The 22505-nt window shown below is 35.6% G+C and overlaps 1 long non-coding RNA gene across 2 annotated transcripts; it reads right to left on the bottom strand.

Annotated features, from left to right (window-relative positions):
* Positions 1-19191: 19191 nt before the first annotated feature.
* On the bottom strand, positions 19192-21889 carry LOC141678143 (uncharacterized). Of its 2 annotated transcripts, XR_012557623.1 has the most exons (5): positions 21824-21889; positions 21195-21467; positions 20903-21006; positions 19870-19948; positions 19192-19450 (listed from the first exon to the last, which is right to left on the bottom strand). It is a non-coding gene; the product is annotated as an uncharacterized LOC141678143 (long non-coding RNA). The 2 variants fall into 2 exon arrangements; XR_012557622.1 differs by lacking the exon at positions 21824-21889 and having other exon boundaries at positions 21195-21813.
* Positions 21890-22505: the final 616 nt, after the last annotated feature.

Raw genomic sequence — 22505 nt, 5'->3', positions numbered from 1 at the left:
TGGAGTTCACTCACGTGTCAGCAGTTGTTCACATAGTGATAGTTGTATAAGTATCCTTAGACTTGAGGTCATCATAGTCATCTTGTGTACACTGAACTATGCTTTGGTTTAGTTCTTAGTCTCCAGGGACAATTATTAGGGCTCTACTGGGTATAGGAATTTGTACACGAAGATAGTGTATGATCAATAAAGGATCTACCCCTTCCAGTGAAGGAAGCGAATGTTCAAGGCTGATCCACTTATGCTAGTTCAGGAATCTCTGGCCAGAGTGAATTAAATTAGAAAGGAGTTTCTAATTTGCATGGAACTAAACATAGTAAATGGTAAGCAAGTGATTAAATTAGATAGGCTTGACACGAGATCCATGCCTTGTATTTAATCGGGACATTGTAGGGTAGAAGGAGTTTATTGTACGGTAACTATTCACTGAATAGGTTCTTGGTATTCTAAGCAGTGAATTCATATTATCCGGATAGTCGCGATATGCTGAGAAGTATCACTCACGATGTAGAATAAATATAATTAATTAATTAATCATATTTAATAAATTAGAGAATTTATATAAATAATGATAAAATAGTTTTATTATTATTTATTTCTACTACCGTCTTAATATTGAACCTACAGGGTCACACCATAAAAAGAGAATGATTTAATGGTGGAGGAATTAATTAATAATGGCTAATAATTATTTATTTATGACATAAATAATTAATTGGCAAATTTAATAATTGATTAAATGAGATTTAATTGATTATAAATTAATTAAGAAAAGTTCTTAATATTATTAATTAAAGGATTTAATTTTTGGAAATTAAATCAAGAGAGAGAATTATTTCTAACGTGTTTAGAAAAAGGATTAGTAATTAAAAGGTGTTTTAATTATTAATGAGAATAATAAATGGGATAATAATAATAATATTTATGGGAAAATTTCAGCTGAAAATTTTGCCTATAAATATACTATTATAAACCCTATTTTTATTCAAACCCCAAAATTTTATAAAACCTAATTATCTCCACCTCCTCCTCCTTAACGTCGTTTTCTTGGTGGATATCGGTGGAGTGCTTCACGTTTGAGGAGCAGCTGCTAAGGATCTCCGATCGTTGCTCTTGGATCGCATATTAAAGGTTAGTAATCGATCCCTATGTTTTTACCACGATTTATATGCTTTTATTTAGATTTTATATGTGTAAAAGTGTTTTACCATGCCTCCACTGCGATTAAAATCCTATAATGGTATCAGAGCTTAGGTTGTATGCATATAGATCTGTGGTAAAAATTTCAGAATTTTATGTGCTTGTATGAATTAATTATGATTTTTACAAGTTATATCATGGATGAATTTTGTCTGATGAGAAATCGTTTCTTAGAATAATTTTGAATGTTGATCTGGGTTCTACAAGTGTTGTAGATTGTCTGGGTATTTTTCTTATAATTTTATGATGTATAGATTTTTTATTATGAATTTTTGAAGTTATTGTAATTAAATTCGTAATTAAATAATCATATATATATAAATTGTAAGTATATATATATTTGTGTTGTCTGCTTTTATCTGCTATTGTCTGTTGAATGCGGCACGGAAAACCGTGTGAGAAAGAAGAAGACACAGCACAGTCAGGCGGCACGCTGATCGAGAAGTCTATCAGGCGGCGGAAAGGGGTGTCGTACATTCCGGGAATGTGTTACACCCTGTGGCGCATTCACGGAATGTGTTACACCTTTTAATGGCTTAAACGGGTTGTAACGCATCACCGGAATGCGTTACAGGGCTTGTAACGCGTTCCTGTAATGCGTTACAGCCCGTGTGTTAATTTTAAATTTGATTTCTGGGAGTTTCGTAACTCCGTTTTGGGTGTACAATATATCGTTGGATTCGTTTTTCCGAGACGGATCTAATGGTGTGATCAAATTTTAGTTTATATAAAGGTTTTGAACTGATTATATTCCCGGAAGTGTTTTAAAAGCTGTTTTAACTATTTTAACTGCTTTTAAATGCTTCATGTGATACATAGAGATGTATAATGCTTAGACTAATATGCTAGATGATGTAACATGTCTACCTTGATGTTTATTCATGTTTATATATGTGATATATGCTTAGTTTATCATGCGATGATAGATTTAGGTGAACTTAAATGAACATAAGGCGTTTGTTAGACAATCTAGTATAGTGAAATTGTTTCATAACCTTAAGAATAATATTATGAATATAATCATGAGATTCTTGTGTTTATGAAACACGTAATTGAATATGAATTTTCTATATGAGAGAAAGGATGATTCTGTCAACAACAGATTTCTATCTGTAAGAAAGGGTTATTAAGTGACGCCTCTTGACAATGCTCCACCCGATCTGGGAATCATCTGATTATTGATTATTGATTTGAAATATTTAATTTAAAAGGAAGAATCTCTTTATAATATGATTATGATTGTAACGTAATATAATCCCTCTAAAATTAAATAATATCAAGTAGTAATTGGCCAATGACACAACGGGCTTTTGTCGGTCATAGCCTTCCAACATGATAGAAAGTAGTTCTTATTTTTAAATCATTGTCGTTTCATGCCACAGCCGAGGGCTTTGATTTCGAAATAAGAAATACTTGTCTATTACATAGAGATATGTACATTGAATAAGAATCTAAAGGTCGTTATGTGCCACAGCCGTGGGCCTTTGGGGACTGATTCAATTGTACGGAATGTTGGGTTAGACTTGACTTAGAATATTGAGTTTGTCGTGCCACGGCCATGACTCAATTATTCAAGAGGCTAAAGTTTGATTAGGGAATAACATTAGATGTAATTGACAAGAGTTGTCTGCCTATTGAACATTACATGGCGTTTCGTGCCACAGCCGGGGTTGTGTAATGGAATGTAGGATCTCTATTCCCACTAGCATTATGAATGCTTAATATTTCACGTAGGGGGTTGAATAAATTAGGTAAACTAGTGGGAGCCACTTATGAATAAAGACCCGATTCATATAGTGTTTTAAAATGGAATCGAATATTTGCTAAGTGTTGTTATGTGTTTATCATTTACAGATTTACAATATACATTATGTCTTCTGCACTATCACTCAGGAGCATACTGGATGCTCACAAATTGACTGGTCCTAATTATGCTGACTGGCTTCGAAACTTGAGAATTGTTCTCAGGATTGAGAAGCTGGAATACGTGATTAACTCACCTAAGCCTACTGAACCTGCTAGCGATGCACATAATGATGAACATGTTGTGTATCGTAAGTGGATAGATGATGCAAATGTTGCTCAATGCATCATGCTAGCTTCCATGAACATTGAGCTACAGAAGCAACATGAGCATATGGATGCTCACACTATCCTCATGCATCTACAAGAGTTGTATGATGGGACAGGGAGGACAGCTCGATATGAGATATCGAAGGAGTTGTTCGGTTGTAGGATGTCTGAGGGATCATCTGTGAATGACCATGTACTTAAGATGATCAATTTGATTGAACGTCTTGGACAACTTGGTTTTGCCATGGATGGGGAGTTGAGCCAAGACTTGGTCTTGCAATCGCTTCCGAGTTCGTTCTCGCAGTTTGTTGTGAACTTTCACATGAATAAGTTGGATGTCAGCCTGCTTGAACTCCACAACATGTTGAAGACTGCAGAATCGAATTTTCCCCCTAAGAAGAGTTCTGTTCTTCTAATTGGTGAAGGTTCCAATCCTAAGAAAAGGAAGAGGAACCCTTCCAAGAAGAAGATAGTAGGTGAGAAAACGCCGGTTCCACCAAAAGCTGAAGACCCCAAGAGCAAACTTGTTTGCTTTCACTGTAACAAGGTGGGGCACTGGAAGAGGAACTGCAAGGTTTACCTTGCAGAATTGAAGAAGAAGAAGGGTAGTGAGACTACCGCTTCTGATTCAGGTATGTTCATGATAGAAGTGAATATGTCATTAAATCAAATTTCTACTTGGGTATTAGATACCGCCTGTGGTTCTCATATCTGCAATTTGTTGCAGGGACCAAGGAGAAGTAGGACTCTTGAGGAAGAGGAGGTGATTCTACTGATGGAAATGGAGCAAGAGTTGCTGCTGAAGATGTAGAATCATTTCATTTACATATGCCTACGGGCAAGATTATTGTTTTAAATAATTGTTATTTTGTTCCCTCGATTGTGAGGAATATTATTCCCATGTTAGACTTGGCTGGATTTTCATTTATTATTGAGAATAATGAATGTTCTATTCTTAGAGATAATATTCTTTGTGGACATGGTGCTTTAAATAATGGTCTGTATATATGTGACAAAATTTACTTCAGATTGAACAAACTAATAAAAGAAATGGGATGATGAAAATCTCACTTCATTGTGGCACTGCAGTCTCCATTTAGTAGACATGGAAAAAGGACTGCAAATTTGCCAGGAATGGTACACACAGATGTATGTGGACCAATGTCTAAGCAAGCCATGGGTGGATTTTCATACTTCATTACTTTCATGGATAATAGATCTAGATTCGGATATGTGTTTGATGAAACACAAGTCTGAAGCCTTTGAAAAGTTCAAAGAGTATAAGTATGAAGTGGAGAAACAACCAAACAGAGTATTATAACTCTTCGATCAGATCGAGGTGGTGAATACTTTAAAGGAGTGTTTCTAGATTATCTCAAAGTAAATGGTATAGTCTCCCAGTGGACTCCTCCAGATTGGTATCTGAAAGGAGAAATCGAACTTTGTTAGACATAGTTTGGTCCATGATGAGCTATGAGAATCTTCCAGTATTCCTATGGGGTTATGCATTGGAAACCTCAGCATACTTACTGAATAAGGTGCCTTCCAAATCTGTTCCTCAAACTCCGTATGAGATATGGAAAGAAAGGAAACCGAGTCTTAAACACGTTAAGATTTGGGGATGTCCAGCTTATGTCAAGTAAGTTGACCCAGATAAGCTGGAATATCGATCCATAAAATGTAGTTTTGTGGGATATCCTAAAGAGACTTTAGGGTATTACTTTTACACCGATCATCGGGTGTTTGTCTCCAGACATGCTACCTTCTTGGAAAAGGAGTTTATCCTTGAAGGAAACAGTGGGAGCAAAATTTGAACTTGATGAAGTTCAAGAAGCACAAACTACTATGGATCAAGTGGAAACACCTGTTCTGACTGAACAACCTTTTGTGGAACAGCCCATTCATAGAACAGGTAGAGTATCTCGCCAACCTGAGAGGTAATATGGCCTTGTCATTGAGAATGACAATGAGTTGTCGATCATTGATGATGACGACCCTGTGACCTATAATGAGGCTATGAGTAGTGTTGACTCAGAGAAATGGCAAAGTGCCATGAAATCCGGAATAGAATCTATGTATACGGTATACGAAAGAATGATTAGAGCAGATGGGCAGGTGGAGACCTATAAGGCCAGGCTTTTGGCAAAAGGATTCAAACAAAGGCAATGGATTGACTTTGATGAAACCTTTTACCTGTAGCCCTGTTAAAATTAGTTCGGATTTTGCTTGCGATTGTTGCTTACTACGACTATGAGATCTGGAAATTAGCCAGATGGTTTTCTTTCCAAGGGAAATGAAAACCTAGTGTGTAAGCTGCTGCGAACCATATGTGGTTTAAAGCAAGCTTCTCGAAAGATGGAACATTCATTTTGATGAGACAACCAAAGAGTTTGATTTTATCAAAAACGTAGATGAACCATCTGTCTACAAAAGGGTTAGTGGGAGCGCGGTAACATTTTTTGTATTGTATTGAATTAGAGTTGACACACATAACAACATAGCAGACCCACTCACAAAGCTACTTTATGAAAGTCACTCTGATCTTCATAAAGAGAAGATGGGTATTAGATACCAGAGCGATTGGCTTTAGTACAAGTGGGAGATTGAAAGGAATATGTCCTAAGTCCAATCAGGTATTATGATTTAGGAATAATCTTTTATGTAATTTGTTTTGATTCCATTGATATTAATAAAAGACTTGTTTTGTTTTTATTACGGGTTTTATCTATTTAAGTGTTTAAATAAGATATACCATAGTTTAGAGTAAAGCTTTTTATGGATTATGATGAGATCATAATAGTGAGATCTAAAAGATGACAACTCTAAACTTAAATAGTTCCTGGTCGTTGGAATACTAACTGGTAATTAATAATCCGCAGAGATCGGTACATACTATGCTTGCTTCATTATGAAGGATGTCTGTTCTCATAGACATTTGTGTGGTGACACTATAGCTAGTATGTAGGTGCTTATTATAGAATATGTTCACTAAACATGACTCGCGCAGCTGAACAACTGATGGAGTTCACTCACGTGTCAGCAGTTGTTCACATAGTGATAGTTGTACAAGTATCCTTAGACTTGAGGTCATCATAGTCATCTCGTGTACACTGAACTATGCTTTGGTTTAGTTCTTAGTCTCCAGGGACAATTATTAGGGCTCTACTGGGTATAGGAATTTGTACACGAAGATAGTGTATGATCAATAAAGGATCTACCCCTTCCAGTGAAGGAAGCGAATGTTCAAGGCTGATCCACTTATGCTAGTTCAGGAATCTCTCGCCAGAGTGAATGAAATTAGAAAGGAGTTTCTAATTTGCATGGAACTAAGCATAGTAAATGGTAAGCAAGTGATTAAATTAGATAGGCTTGACACGAGATCCATGCCTTGTATTTAATCGGGACATTGTAGGGTAGAAGGAGTTTATTGTAGGGTAATTATTCACTGAATAGGTTCTTGGTATTCTAAGCAGTGAATTCATATTATCCGGATAGTTGCGATATGCTGAGAAGTATCCCTCACGATGTAGAATAAATATGATTAATTAATTAATCATATTTAATAAATTAGAGAATTTATATAAATAATGATAAAATAGTTTTATTATTATTTATTTCTACTACCTGCTTAATATTGAACCTACAGGGTCACACCATAAAAAGAGAATGATTTAATGGTGGAGGAATTAATTAATAATGGCTAATAATTATTTATTTATGAAATAAATAATTAATTGGAAAATTTAATAATTGATTAAATGAGATTTAATTGATTATAAATTAATTAAGAAAAGTTCTTAATATTATTAATTAAAGGATTTAATTTTTGGAAATTAAATCAGGAGAGAGAATTATTTCTAAAGTGTTTAGAAAAAGGATTAGTAATTAAAAGGTGTTTTAATTATTAATAAGAATAATAAATGGGATAATAATAATAATATTTATGGGAAAATTTCAGCTGAAAATTTTGCCTATAAATATACTATTATAAACCCTATTTTTATTCTAACCCCAAAATTTTATAAAACCTAATTCTCTCCACCTCCTCCTCATTAACGTCATTTTCTTGGTGGATACCGGTGGAGTGCTTCACGTTTGAGGAGCAGCTGCTAAGGATCTCCGATCGTTGCTCTTGGATCGCATATTAAAGGTTAGTAATCGATCCCTATGTTTTTACCATGATTTATATGTTTTTATTTGGATTTTATATGTGTAAAAGTGTTTACCATGCCTCCGCTGCGATTAAAATCCTACAAAAACTACTTACCTTAAAGAGTGAATGTGATGGTCTTATCAATTGAGTTGTACACTGTAGTTTTCCATATCTCCTCTACAACCTCACAGTAGATGGTGAGAGATTCCAACATAGCATTGTTGAGTTTGCAGCCTTTCACAAAATCCATCATTTTGTGGTAGTTTCTAGACTGTTGAATCTCCTTGTTCACTGGAGCTGTGAAGTTGTTCTTTTCATATATGTACCCAGTTTAAGACATGATTTTGACGACTGGTGCCATTGTTAGAGATTGACAAATTTGCAGAGAGAGTGATTGCTTTTGAGGAAGAAAGAAGTTAGAGCAATTGAATCTTGAGAACGATAAAAGAGTAGAACAAAAATGAATTTTGCTTTTATACTATCTCAGAAATAAACTGTCAAATATAATAAAGTAAAATAAAGTGACCAATAAAAATTGCCCAAAATAGCCGTTTAAAAATAAATAAACTGTAAAAATTATGTCACTTATCCATCGTGTCATGCTTACAAACTGTAAGTATACTCGATGGATAATGTTTAGAGTTTTAACGGCTAAGATTGAGACAATTCGACGGATGAGGATAAATCAGTTATCCGTCGAGTTATAAAATAATCCAGAAAAGTAATTTATTTTTAATAACAAATAATATTCCGACGGATGATCAAACTCGATGGATAATGAGCATCCGTCGGGATGTAAATTTTGACTTAGCCAAAATTTCATCTAAAGCTGAAAAATCAATTAATTTTCTGGCTGCATTAAAACTTGCAAAAATATCTGAAATAATTCAAGAATAATTAAGCATACCTAACTCACTTACCAACCTAGAAAAGGTCGATTCATCAAATGGTTTGGTAAATATATCTGCAAGTTGCTTTTCACTTGGAACAAAATAAAGTTCCACAGTACCATTCATTACATGCTCCCTAATGAAGTAGTACTTGATGTCTATGTGTTTTGTTCTTAAATGTAGCACTGGATTTTCAGTGATGGCAATTGCACTTGTGTTATCACAGAAAATGGGAATTCTATCCACTTGAGGACCAAAGTCCAATAATTGGTTTTTCATCCACAAAATATGTGCACAGCAACTACTAGCAGCAATATATTCAGCTTCAGCTGTAGATGTAGAGACTGAATTTTGCTTTTTACTGAACCAGGACACAAGCTTGTTCCCTAGAAATTGACAGGTTCCTGTTGTACTTTTTCTGTCTATTTTACCACCTGCATAATCTGCATCTGAATAACCGGTTAGATCAAAACCAGAATCTCTAGGGTACCAAATGCCAATTTTTGGTGTTCCCTTGAGATATCATAAAATTCTCTTAATAGCTACTAAGTGAGATTCACTAGGATCAGCCTGAAATCTAGCACAAAGACAAGTAGCAAACATTATATCTGGCCTACTAGCTGTTAAGTACAGAAGTGAGCCAACCATGCCCCTATAGCTTGAAATATCCACAGTCTTTTCAGTTATGTTTAATTCAAGCTTAGTTGTAGTGGTCATGGGAGTTTTGTTAGATGTGCAATCCATTAGATTAAACTTCTTTAAAAGATCATGAATGTATTTAAATTGACTAATGAATATTCCATCACAAACTTGCTTAACTTGTAAACCAAGAAAGTAAGTTAGTTCTCTCATCATGCTCATTTCATACATACTTTGCATCAATTTGACAAACTTTTTGCAAAGTTTCTCATCTGTAGTGCCAAATATAATATCATCTACAATACCTCTTGTGAATTGATTTTCCAAAAGAAACTTTGATAAAGTGTCATACCAGACTCTAGGTGATTGCTTCAGTCCATAGAGTGCCTTCAAAAGATAGTAGACATAATATGGAAAATTTGGGTCTTCAAAACCAGGAGGTTGACTGATATAGACTTCCTCCTCCAAATCTCCATTTAGAAAAGCACTTTTGACATCCATTTGATAGACCTTGAAATTGGCATGAGCTACATTGGCTAAGAAAATTTTGATGGCTTCAAGTCTTGCAACAGGAGCAAAAGTTTCATCAAAATCTATTCCTTCTTGTTGACAATAGCCCTTAGCAACCAATCTAGCTTTGTTCCTGACCACTAGGCCATTTTCATCCATCTTGTTTTTGAATACCTACTTGGTGTCAATTGGATTCTTTCATTGGGTTCCTTTCAAATTGGTTTAGCTACTCCTGCATAGCTAAAATCCAATTAGGATCCAATAAAGCTTCTTCTACCTTCTTTGGTTCTTTCTTAGATAGGAAGCTGCTATATAGATATTCTTCTTGCGTTGTTCTCCTTGTTTGAACTCTAGAAGATGCATCACCAATGATGAGCTCAAAAGGGTGATCTTTAGTCCATTTTCTTTGTTGAGGTAGATTAGCTTTAGATGAAGAGGCCTCATTGTTGTATTGATGTGTGACTAAGTTTTGATTATTAGAAACTCCCCCTGAGTTTGTGAACCTTTGATTTGAGAAAGGGGAACTTTCTGTAAGTGATCTATTCTGATTTTCAGCTTCTCTTAATGACCCGACGGATGATGCACTTTGTGTCCCGACAGATGAAGCTGACTATCTCCCGACGTATAAGGCAGATTGTCTCCCGACGGATGAAGTATTTTGCAACTCGACAGATGTTGAGTTATGTGCTTCATTAGTTATAGATTTTTATGTATTATCCTTATTCATTATTTCTTGATCACTTTCATCATCACTGTCATCACTAACCATCTTCACATTATCAAACTTGAGGCTTTTATGGAAATCTCTATCTTGCAGTCCTTCAATCTTTTTGTCATCAAACACAACATGTATTGATTCCATAACAATGTTGGTTCTTATATTGTAGACCCTATATGCCTTTCCCATAACATATCCAACAAAAATTCCTTCATCTGCTTTAGCATCAAACTTCCCATGTAGATCAGTTTGATTCCTCAAGATATAACATTTGCAGCCAAAGACATGAAGAAAATTTAGAGTTGGTTTCTTGTTCTTGAACAATTGGTAGGGTGTCATACATTTTGCTTGATTAACCAAAGAAATATTCTGAGTGTAGCAAGCAGTATTCACAGCTTCAGCCCAAAAATATGTTGGTAACTTTGATTCTTCAAGCATTGTCCTTGCAGCTTCAATAAGAGATCTGTTCTTCCTTTCCACTACTCCATTTTGTTGTGGAGTTCTTGCTGCAGAAAACTCATGCATAATCCCATTCTCTTCACAAAATGATCTCATCACAGAATTCTTGAACTCAGTTCCATTGTCACTCTTGATTCTTCTTACTTTAAAATCAGGATGATTGTTGACTTGCCTTATGTGATTGATGATGATTTCACTAGCTTCATCTTTAGACTTTAGGAAATATGTCCAAGAGAACTTTGAGAAATTATCCACAATTACAAGTCAAAATCTTTTCCTTGAGATGGACAACACATTGACTGGTCCAAATAGATCCATGTGTAGCAATTGCAAAGGTTCTTCAATTATTGAATCAAGCTTCTTTCTGAATGATGCTTTGATCTGCTTTCCCTTTTGGCAGGCATCACACAATCTATCCTTAAAAAACTCCACTTGAGAAATGAATCTAACCAGTTCTTTCTTGACAAGCTCATTCATGGTCTTGAAGTTTAGATGGGACAGCTTCTTGTACCATAGCCAACTTTTATCTTGACTTGCTTTACTGAGAAGATAAGTGACAGATTCTGTATTAGATGAGTTGAAATCAGCTAAATACACATTTCCTTTTCTTACACCAGTGAGAACCACTTTGTTGCTTCTTTTGTTTATCACAACACAGGCTTCTGAGTTGAAGGTTACTGAATTGCCTTTGTCACAAAGCTTGATGATACTCAACAAGTTGTGCTTGAGACCATCCACTAAGGCAACCTCTTCAATGATGACATTGTCTTTTGAAATCAAGCCATATCCCACAGTATAACCCTTGTTGTCATCTCCAAAAGTAATACTTGGGCCAGCTCTCTCCTTGAATTTGTGAGCAAGGTGGAATCTCCAGTCATGTGTCTTGAACAACCATTATCTAGATACCAAAGATTCTTTATGTTTCCCTGCACACATCAAAACCAAATCAAGTTGATTTTGGTACCCCAAGTTTTCTTGGGTCCTGCCTTGTTAGCTTTTTTCTTTGGTTTCTTAGGTTTAATCTCATTTGACTTGGGAATTTCTGATTCATCCTTAGTCATTTGAGTTGGACCTTTGAAACCAGTCATTAAACCAGAATTATCATACACATTTTAATTAATAGGGAAAGGCATGTTTTTTGCAAATATGTTATTCCAGTAAGGCATGCTAAATGGCATTTGAGACATACTAAATGCAATATAATAAGGATTAGGTGCAAATGGCATATTAGCAAATTGTGCATTCATATTATGAGCAGACATAGCATTCATAGGCATAGAAGGCATGGCATTCATGTTGGGAAAAGAAGAGGGTACAGATATAGGAGTAGGCATGGCAAGTTTGCAATTAATAGACAAATGATTAACACTACCACACTTAACACAGATTTTTCTTGGAGCATACTTATCAGGTGTGTAGTTGTTCTGTTTGTTAATCCCTACTTTCCCATTTCTATTGTTTTTCTTTTTAGTTTCTATTTTAACCTCAATATTTTCTAATCTATCATTCAATTGCTTGATGGACAGATGACCAACATTAACTTTCCTGTCTTTCTAAACTTGACTAGTTTCTCCCAGAATAAAGTTTTTAAAAACTGATCCATATTTCTCATTTAACTTAGCTAGTTTAGCTTTGCTAATAGGTTTACTCACAGCCGACAGATGTGGCTCCTTGTCACTCGACGGATAATCCTTTTGATTATCCGATGGATGATCTTTATCATCCGTCGAGTCCATATCTGTCAACAATCCTTCAACCAAATTGGACTCAAGCTTCTCTTTACTTTTCTTCCAGGCTGTATCACAAAAGGACTCAATGCTTTGAACTTTAGTGATTTGAGCATGGACATCTCTGGACGATTTTCATGATTTAATCACTTCCTGTTCTCGTTCAAGCTGCTTGTTTAAAATTTCTTCTTTCTTCAAGGACTCAGTTAATTCATCCTTAGCAATCTTACACTAAATTCTCAATTTTTCAAATTCAATAAACTGAGACTCTAGCACATTATTCCTCTCACTTAAAAATAAATTGTTTTCTTTAATTTTAGCATTTTCCTTAGTGAGGGACTTAAGTGTAACGCGTAAGTGATATAATCTGTAGACATGTCATTGATTGCATCATTACACTCAGCTTTAGATAAATGTGCTAGGTTAGTGGTGATTACCTGATTACTTGAAGAACTTGTTTCTGTTTCATCAGACTTGGCCATCAGGGCTAGATTGACATAGTTCACATCTTCATCTTTATCCAATCCATCAGCTACCCAGTCATTTTCCTGTGTAATGAAAGCCCCTTCCTTTTGCTTGAGCAACTCAAAATATAACTGTTTGTAGTCAACAGGCTCAAACTTTTTTTTGCTGGAATCTGACTTTCTACACTCACTGGTAAAATGCCCTGCCAAGCCACATTTGAAACATTTGAATTTAGATTTATCCACCATGTTTCTACTTGGCTTGGCTGCTCCAAAGTTCTTTTTGAACTTGAGCTTGACAAATCTTCTGAAAAGGAATGCTAAATGCTCATCGATATCATCCATGTCATCTTGGCTCAAATGATCTTCATTTTCAGCTACCAGCCCTTTACCCTTGTTCTCACAAACCTTTGAAGTAGACTCAACAGCCTCTACTTTCATCTCTTTCTCCTTCTCTAACTCAGCAACCAATGTTATGGACCCTCATTTCTTCCTTCCTTTCCCCATCCTCTCATCTTGCTCTATTTCAAGCTCATAAGTTTTAAGGATGCCATACAGTCTCTCCAAGGTAAACTCCTTGTAATCCTGAGAATTTCTCAATGAGACTGTCATTGGTTTCCACTCTTTTGGAAGAGATCTAAGGAACTTGAGGTTAGAGTCTTTTGTCTGATAAAATCTTCCATGCAACTTTAGAGCATTTAGTAGTTTTTGAAATCTACTGAAAATATCAGTGAGAGACTCACTATCTTCACAATAGAAGTGCTCATATTGCTGAATTAGCAGCTGCATTTTATTCTCTCTTACTTGTTCAGTACCATCACAGATAATCTAAATTGTGTCCCAAACCTCCTTGGCTATTTTACAGTTAATGATGTTATGAAACATATCACCATCAACTCCATTGAACAATATATTCATGACATTCTTGTCTTTCCCGACTTGCTCAATATCAGGATCTGACCATTCATGCCTAGGCTTGGGAATAGATGGTTAATTGCCTGTTGCAGCTCTCATTGGTACATGAGGACCTCTCTCTATGCAATCCACATATACCTCATCTTGAGAAAGAAGATGTAGGTGCATCTTCACCTTCCAGTGGTGATAATTTTCTTTGTCCAGAAATGGAATTTTGACTCCAACATCCTTCTTGTTCATCTTGTTGTTTGTTGTGATCTTTACACTCTTTGTACTTCAAGATCTTGCTCTGATACCAATTGTTATTCCCTAACAATACAACAAGAAATATAGAAGGGGGGTTGAATGTAATTCTGGATTCTTTTCAAGATTTTTAAAATAGTTCTTAACTCGACAGATATATATGTGTTTGATTTGTAAAGTGCGGAATGAAAGGATTAAATAAATCAAACACAAAGTAATAAAAATACGAGTCTTTAAAAATTTCTGGTGGATTTGAATGTATCCACCAGAGATATATAAATATTGATTTTAGAACTCTGTGAAGCTCAAATTGGCTCACAGCTGCTTTACAAGTTGAACAAACAAACTAGAGAAATTCTTGACAAGTACAGCTTTTTCTATTTCTCACCTAAAATGTGTTTGCTTAGTTGTTTTTTCTACTAGCTACACTTGGTTTATATATATCACCAAGTTTACGTGGTAATAAGATAGGATAATAAAACAAAACCTATCAAGTCTAACTCCATGTTGCTTCATTACTCTAATCCAGCATCTTTGAAAATTTTCATACCTTGCATGGAAATGGTAATGCTTCTTTGTTCTCAATTTCCTGTTAGATAAGCTGCCACATTCCTTTTGCAAACACCCAACGCATGTGACTGTGTTATCACTGTCAACAGATATTTAAGTTTGATCATCCGTCGGGTACATGGTTGTCATCCGTCGGGTAGCTTTGTTGATCATCCGTCGGGTAGCTTTGTTGATCATCCGTCAGGTAGCTATTTGTCACTTGACTCCATTTCACTTATACAGAATTACAAGACATCTTATATTTACAATTAATTAGCCTATTCTGCATATCTACTATTAGTCAACATGATTCATATGCTCCTATAGAATCTATACAAAGTTATTTGCAGAAATGTGCTACAATACTTATTATTACAGAAGCTACTCACTCGATGGATGTCAAATCATCATCCGTCGGGACTATATTGAATCATCCGTCGGGACTGTACTTACTCATCCGTCGAGTGCTACAAAATTCACTAATTTAAATCTACTAAGATGTTTTGTTTAATTTATCATCAAGCTCATAACATATTCCTAAAAAAAGTCAGCTGATACCCGGATTTGTTGCAACAATCCAGGAACCAGGTTATCCACTTGATACCATTAGGGGTAATCTGCATTGGGAAAATTTTATAAATATATTTGCAGTGATGCTTCACAAATATGTACGAGTGAGGATTTCACCCGGACCTCAAATGCTCCATCCAAACCGGGATGAAGCCATCTGTCGGCCGGTGATAGATCGTTTCACCCGGCTCAGGCCACCTTCATTCAACATGAAGAGTCAAGTGGAAAGCAGCCCGGACTACCTTGTCCATCTCACTCGGATCAACCTCACGGAACGAGTCCTTTTAGAGCATAATGTTTCTTGATAATACCCATCCCAAAAACGTCTGATCCAATGCCGCTACAGCGTAAACCCCAGGATGAGCATCCAGCTAGTTAGAATATTTAAATCTACTTAAGTAAAAACTATTGTTAACGCCACGTTCCTTAGTCGTAAAGTGGTACTTAACACCAATCCAAAAGCCATATGGGGTGAAGGGAATATACCGATCCGGGAGCTTTTTGACCCGAAACCTGCTTATGACTTCATTAGAGGTGGAAGTTGATTTACCCATCTCAACCAGGGTTACGTTTCTATCGGCAGAACCCATATTACTTTCTTCATTGGAGGGACCCGGGTAGCAAAAAAATTATCTTTTGGCAAGAGCCTTAGCCCAGACCATAATAAAGGTTAGTTAGTCTGGAATCCTACAATTTCTATCATATTACTAGTGGTCAGGACCTGACATGTTATGTTAGTCCTACCATAACACGCCAATCTGGACCAGCAATGCAAGACTAGTCCTACTATACATCGCTAATCCAAATTTGCACTATCTTGACTACCCTATATTCGTATATTACAAAGACAAATCAAGTTACAAAAATGGAAAGCACCAAAACCATTGACCCCAATCCATCTCAAAACCCTCACCCAGAAACACTGTGAAACATAAATCAAACAGAAAAACATACCAAGTTCACCTATACTTACACATATATTCAAGATGAAGATCAAGAACATTCAACAAAAACCCTGAAAATTTGAAACCATATTCATACAAAAGCAGCCAACTTTACACAATTCTAAAACCAAAGAACCCCCAAAATAAAACACAAATACAAGAATATTTCGAGAAGCAGCAACACATCAATATCCACTTCTAAGAAAATCCATCAAATCGAGTATGAACTAATTCATGCATGAAAAAATCGAAGACAAAATAAAGAGAAGTAGAAGGGGCTTACGAATTAGTCGAACAAGGAGAACAGCGGAACAACGGCGGGTCGGTGGTGGCCAAACAACCTCTTATCATCAAATTCGTCAGAAAAAAGGAAAAAAAAATAAAGAATAAAGAGTTACTTGTTGTGTTTTTGGTTAAAATAAAAAAAAGTAAAGTGAAAATGGGGGAGACTATTTATAAAGTTGGGCAGAAGGGGAACCGTTAGATTGATGTGGCAACCCCTGTTTGGATGAACAAAGTAGTTACAAAAATGATAATACATATAAAAATATGTATATACACAATAATTATTTCTAAAAATTACTAGAAATAATTACTGTGATAGTTGGGGTGCATTTATCAAGGAGAATTAACCACCCACAATTCAAATCAAAGTGGGAAAAAACTGAAAAATGTTACAACTTCTCATATTTTTCAGAGTTTTAATCATTGGATTCAGATTGGTCTCTAGATACCCAACCCGGATTAGGGGCAATAAAGCAGCAAAATCTTCTCAGAGCAACCACAAATTCTCTTCTTAGCCCCGGTTTGGTCTCTACATACCCAACTTGGATTGAGGGGAAGAAAGTAACATATTTTCAAGAAGCAACAAAAATTTTCTCAAAGCAACCACAAATTCTCTTCTTGGCCCCGGGTTGGTCTCTACAGACCCAACCAGGTTTGGGGGCAAGAAAACAGCAAAATTGTTTCTCAAGGCAGTACAATTCTGTATCCTTGAATCCGGATAGGTATATGAATCCTCAACCCGAATTTGAGGGCCAAGAAGCAACAAAATTTTTCTCAAAGCAAACACAAATTCTCATCTTAGCCCCGGGTTAGTCTCTACATAACGAACCTAGATTACAAGGCAAGAAAGCAATAAAAAATTTTCTCAAGGAAATACAATTATCTATCCTTGAATTCGGATTGGTATATGAATCTTCAACATGGATTGGGGGGCAAGAAGCAGCAAAATTTTCACAAGGAAACTAAATTTTCTCTACTTGAATTCGGGTTGGCCTCTACATACTCAACCCGAATTGGGAGCAAGAAAGCAGCAAAAAAATTCCAAGACAACCAAACTTTCTCTACTTGAATTTGAATTTGCCTCTACATACCCAACCCAGATTGAGGAGCAGAAAAGCAACAAAATTTTCTCAAGTAAACAAAATAGTACAACATATTTTACTCTAACCCCTCATCCAAAACATGCATAAAGAAGTTGGGGCGAATGATATGATATAAACATCTCAGCTAGGGTTCAACCCGGCTCTAGGGTGAGCTAGGCTCATAGGAGGAGCAGGGGTCCAGCCCAGTTTAGAAGCAATCCAAACCTAGAGCCCACTATGGAAGAACACGTGGGACACAAATCTAGGCACGTGACTCTGACAGCTATCAATAACCAATAATTTGGACAAACAAGACACGCGTCAATAAGCCCTTGGTACATTCTAAGGCGGTCTTACCTAGACATGTGTAAGAAATCCATTCGAGGCAGACGTCCTCCACCCCAGCAATGAATGGCCCTGAACGAAAGGTACCAACCGCCAAACCCTATCCTTTGGCTATAAATACCACATAGAGAAAGGATTTAGAGGTTACATTCACTCTTGCAGGAGCTTCTGATATTGCTCGTCGAATAGGTATTTGCTATTCTTCATATGTTTCACTATATTCTTTCAAGGGCTATGACTGACTTGCAAGGCTGTTTTACAGTTATAAAGACCGGTCTTAACGTTATATTGGCATGTAACATCCCAAAGGATAACCCTATGATTGAGGTTTGGTCCTCTGCCTCTTTAACAGTATATCAGTTACAGTATATTATTTTGCATTCACTTTTCCAGAAACTGTAACCTTTGAGTAGCACTCTGACTGTCTGACACTTTACTATCAATGGGTCATTACTTGACATCATTTAGAAGTTGACTCGGTATCTTAAAATTATAAAGATAGTATAATAAAACAAGAAAAGAAGTTGTATAAAGGTTGAGACTATGCATGAGATGTCATGGGACTTCCACAATTGGAGCTTGAGAAATTTCATTAAACCTTTTCGATCCTTTTTATTTTAGCCCAAGCATCTGACTATTTAAGTTTGTGCATCATCATAATATGGTCTGGAAACATTTTAGTTGTGTTTAGTTCATTACAAAGAAACAAGATGGAAATGGAATGACATTTAAACTATTCTTTTTGCGTTTATGCAAAATATCATTCTTTCACTAATTTCATTCCACCGGCTGGAACTGACTACCCATCCTTCCAATTTGTAAATGAATGGTCATGCTTTTCTCCCACAGTCCCTCACACTGTTTATAATTTTATCATTAGAATATGACACTATCTTGTTCACTTAAGTTTCTTTCATGTCCTCTGCGTCCTCTTCAACCTCAAATATTATCTGCAATTACCTTCCATTTCCGTCTCCATCTCATATCAACCAAACATTATTTTTTATATACTGTTTATCACTAGTACAAAATTAGCTTTTAGCGTCTGTTAAAAAAGGTCTAAGGCGGCGGGTTTTAGGCGTAGTATATGAAGGGGACGCTATAGGTATGAATTTTTTGCGTCAGTTAAACAGGCGACGCTTTAAGATGATTTTCATCGGTAAAAAACCGACGCAATAGATCATTAGCCGACGCTAATGAAGCTCCAACAGCGTCAGCTATCTAAAAGCCCGTCGCTTATTGTACTAACTTTGGCGTCGGTTTTACCTACTGACGACACATATAATTCTAACCTATTGCGTCGGCTCCTCAGAATGCCGACACATATAATCTGCGTTATGGCGTCGCACTACTTTCAACCGACGCCTAAAGTTATTATTTAAAAAAAAAATTATGCACTTTATTAATACTGAACCTGCTGACATATACACGAATACACTCATCTATAAATATATACAAACATCATTTACCAGTACACCAAAAATAAAATGATAACAAAATCTGATCAGAAATCTTATTAAAATAAATTTAAAATATTTCTGATCAGAAATCTTATTAAAAATTACAACAAATGTACTATCAAAATTCTTCCTAGTCATTTTTAAATTTTTGCACAGCCTTTAACCTTGGAAATTTTCTTGGATGATGTACTTGAACTTGGTACTATCTTGATCCATCAAAAAACCTGCAATTTACATTTGGTCAGTTCAATCGGAAAGGTTCATCCTAAATTTTCTGGTCTTCTTTGCATGATACATTTTTTTCATTTTTAATACTATGATTTAAAAATACAAATACAGAGATTCAATACATGCCTCCGCGTATGGCTTCTATAGGTTTTCAGACATAATTCTTGACGACCCTTCTCACAAAAGACTTATTGTATTTATCATAGTGAACTTCGGCTATTAAACAACCTTCACATCACCCTTTTATCATCTATCTAACAACTAGACCATGTGAGTACTCAATTATAAGATTACTGGTTTAGTCTCACTTTCTAATCAGTGGTTTTAAAAATAAATACCAGGTCACTAATCAACTCACTAATCAACTGCCAATTCGTTTTTATTCAAAATTGTAGTAACCCAATGTCCAAATTACCTGTGTCACCCTCGGCTATTTTCTGCAGACTTAGCCCTATGGTTGGAGAGCCCTGCTGATGCATGTCAAAGGTTTTCTCCTACATTTGATCAAAACACTTAACTTGACCATCCAACAACAAATAGAACTGGAGATAGTATTTTCTTACATGAATGCTGCCCACAAATCAAAATCATCTCTAATTCTCCATAACCAAAATATTAATGTTTATACTTATAGTATTATATTAATATAAGAATGAAAGTGAGATAAACAAAATTCAATAATATAAGGTCCGGTTAACAAGTTGTTGCTGATTACGGTGGTTATGCAATTTCCCCAGACCTCACTAGATTTGTCACAATTTGTACCCGTAACCAGTCAACAACATTGGAACAATCAGGTATGCACGGGGCACTTCTAGTCCGAGGGTCCAGCTTATCACATTAGGCCAAGTACTTAATAATACAACTTACTAATTAGTTACTACTCCCTCCGTCCCTTCCAATTGTTATAGTTTCCGGGAGAGTGTCCAGCACGCATTTTAAGATAAACAAAAAGTATAGTTCTATAACTTTTAAAAAAAAAAAATTCTAAATAAAAGATTAAACATCCTATTTTTATTCTAAACAGGAAAATTTTGAAAAAAAGTTATAGAACTGTATTTTCTATACATCTTAAAATGCGTGTCCTACACACTCTTAGAAATGATAACAAATGGGTGGGACTGAGGGAGTACTTAATAATTGACACTGTTATAAAATACATTAGTTATACCATTAGTTTCTATGTTTAGTATTACACGTTAAAGGGATTACTTTTGTCCTCTGAAAATTGTGATAGAAAATGGGAAATTAGATTTACATTGCGGGGTAATTCATATTTCTACCAAGTTTTGGTTAGCAATATAGGTTTCTGTGGTGAAGTAGAGGCAGTAAGAGTAAAGGGAGCACCTAAAATCTAATAAAGGTACAGATTGTAAGATAGACCTAAATACTTTTATTTTGTTCTGCTACACACACTCAAACGCATATATACAAATAGAGTGCATTACCTTTTCGCCAATGGCATATTGGATGGGAATGATATCACCGGATATTCTCGCAATGACCTCTCTAATTATTTTTTTAGTGTCAAAGAATATTGTTAATATCCTGCCTGAGTTTGCAACCACAAAGTATCAGCAATGTCAAGGGAAATTAAATGATTATGTTAGGTATAAATCCCTATTTTTTCTAGAACTTGCATCTAAAAATATAATTCCAGCAAAAACTCTAAATTCCAAGTATGTTTTAATATGTAGATTGAAACAATTAGAGTTACTAAGGATAAAATAAGTTATCTACCTTAGAGTAATTACTCCATCTATTGACTGCGATTTAGAATAGTTCCTTGCTAATGACCCAGGTTCTCAAATCCAGAGCATCCTCCTGGAGAGTAATAATTCAAAGTTATCCAACCCTCTTATCATGCCAAACTACAACTTGCTCGGTAACCATTCATGAGAAGAGTTATTCCTTTTGAGATTCAGCCTCGGTGTGTCAAGAAGCTTTGCGAGATCATATTCATCCATCAATGACATTACTTAGAAGCCTCCATAACCAGCTTTTAATAATAAACTGCAGCAAAAGATAACCTGTATAGTACGAAGTCTTCCAAAGTTCGAAGTAAAACAGAATTGCACACAAATGCTGGACAAGAATTAGTAAAAGACATTGCAACAAGTCAACAAGCACCATAAAAGTTTATCATCCTCATCTTAATAATCAAGAATATAAACATTTACACAATTAGTATTGTTGTTATAAATATCCTGATCCTGTTTTCGAGCACTTTAAAACTATCACTTTTACAATTACAACTAAAGCCTACAAAAGGAAGATTCAAAGAATTATTCTTTCAAATCAAACAACATAATATAATGGACCGGTTTAAAAGTATCTAGAATGAACAATGCTAAATTTTATGTTCATACCAATTTACTTTGCGGACACCTCCGCCATCTGATACAAGGACGAAACAACCTCAAAAAAGCCTTCATCAATGGACGAAACAACCTCCGCCAATTTACTGAGAAGATTCAATTCAATACCAGCTACTAGTACTACATCATCAATGATAACATTTTCAGAAACAATCTTGCCATATCCCATTGTGAATCCTTTGGTGTTGTCTCCAAAGGTCACCAATGGGCCAGCTTTCTCCTCAGACTGTGATAGCAGGGTCTTATCACCTGTCATATGTCTGGAACATCTATTGTCAATGATCCATATGACTTTCTTCACTTTGCCCTGCACACAATGAGATTTAGTTATGTTTAGTGACCCAAGAAGTGTTGGGTACTTTCTTCTTGTTAACTGATTTGGCAGAAGTAGAGCGGGTTGTTTCAGATAAAATATAGTTCAATGATTGTTTTGTATTTTCCCTTTCGGATGTAGACTCAATTTTTGTTTCTTTAAGGTCTACTCTCAGTTTGTGGTAACTCTTCATCACTTTCAAGTTGCAAGGGATGCAGCCAAACTTATCACAGAATGAGTAGGGATCATTCAAATCTGCTTCATTGTATTTGCAAGCTCCTTCAGTTGGCTTACTAACAACCTTTTTATAAAGGTGAGTTAGATGATTTGCAGAGCCACATTTTTCACACTTCTTTCCAG

Source organism: Apium graveolens, chromosome 8 (assembly GCF_009905375.1).
Source record: "Apium graveolens cultivar Ventura chromosome 8, ASM990537v1, whole genome shotgun sequence".
NCBI classification, from domain to species: domain Eukaryota; kingdom Viridiplantae; phylum Streptophyta; class Magnoliopsida; order Apiales; family Apiaceae; genus Apium; species Apium graveolens.
The sequence above is the reverse complement of the archived record's forward strand: the minus strand, read 5'-3'. Positions and strand labels throughout refer to the sequence as shown.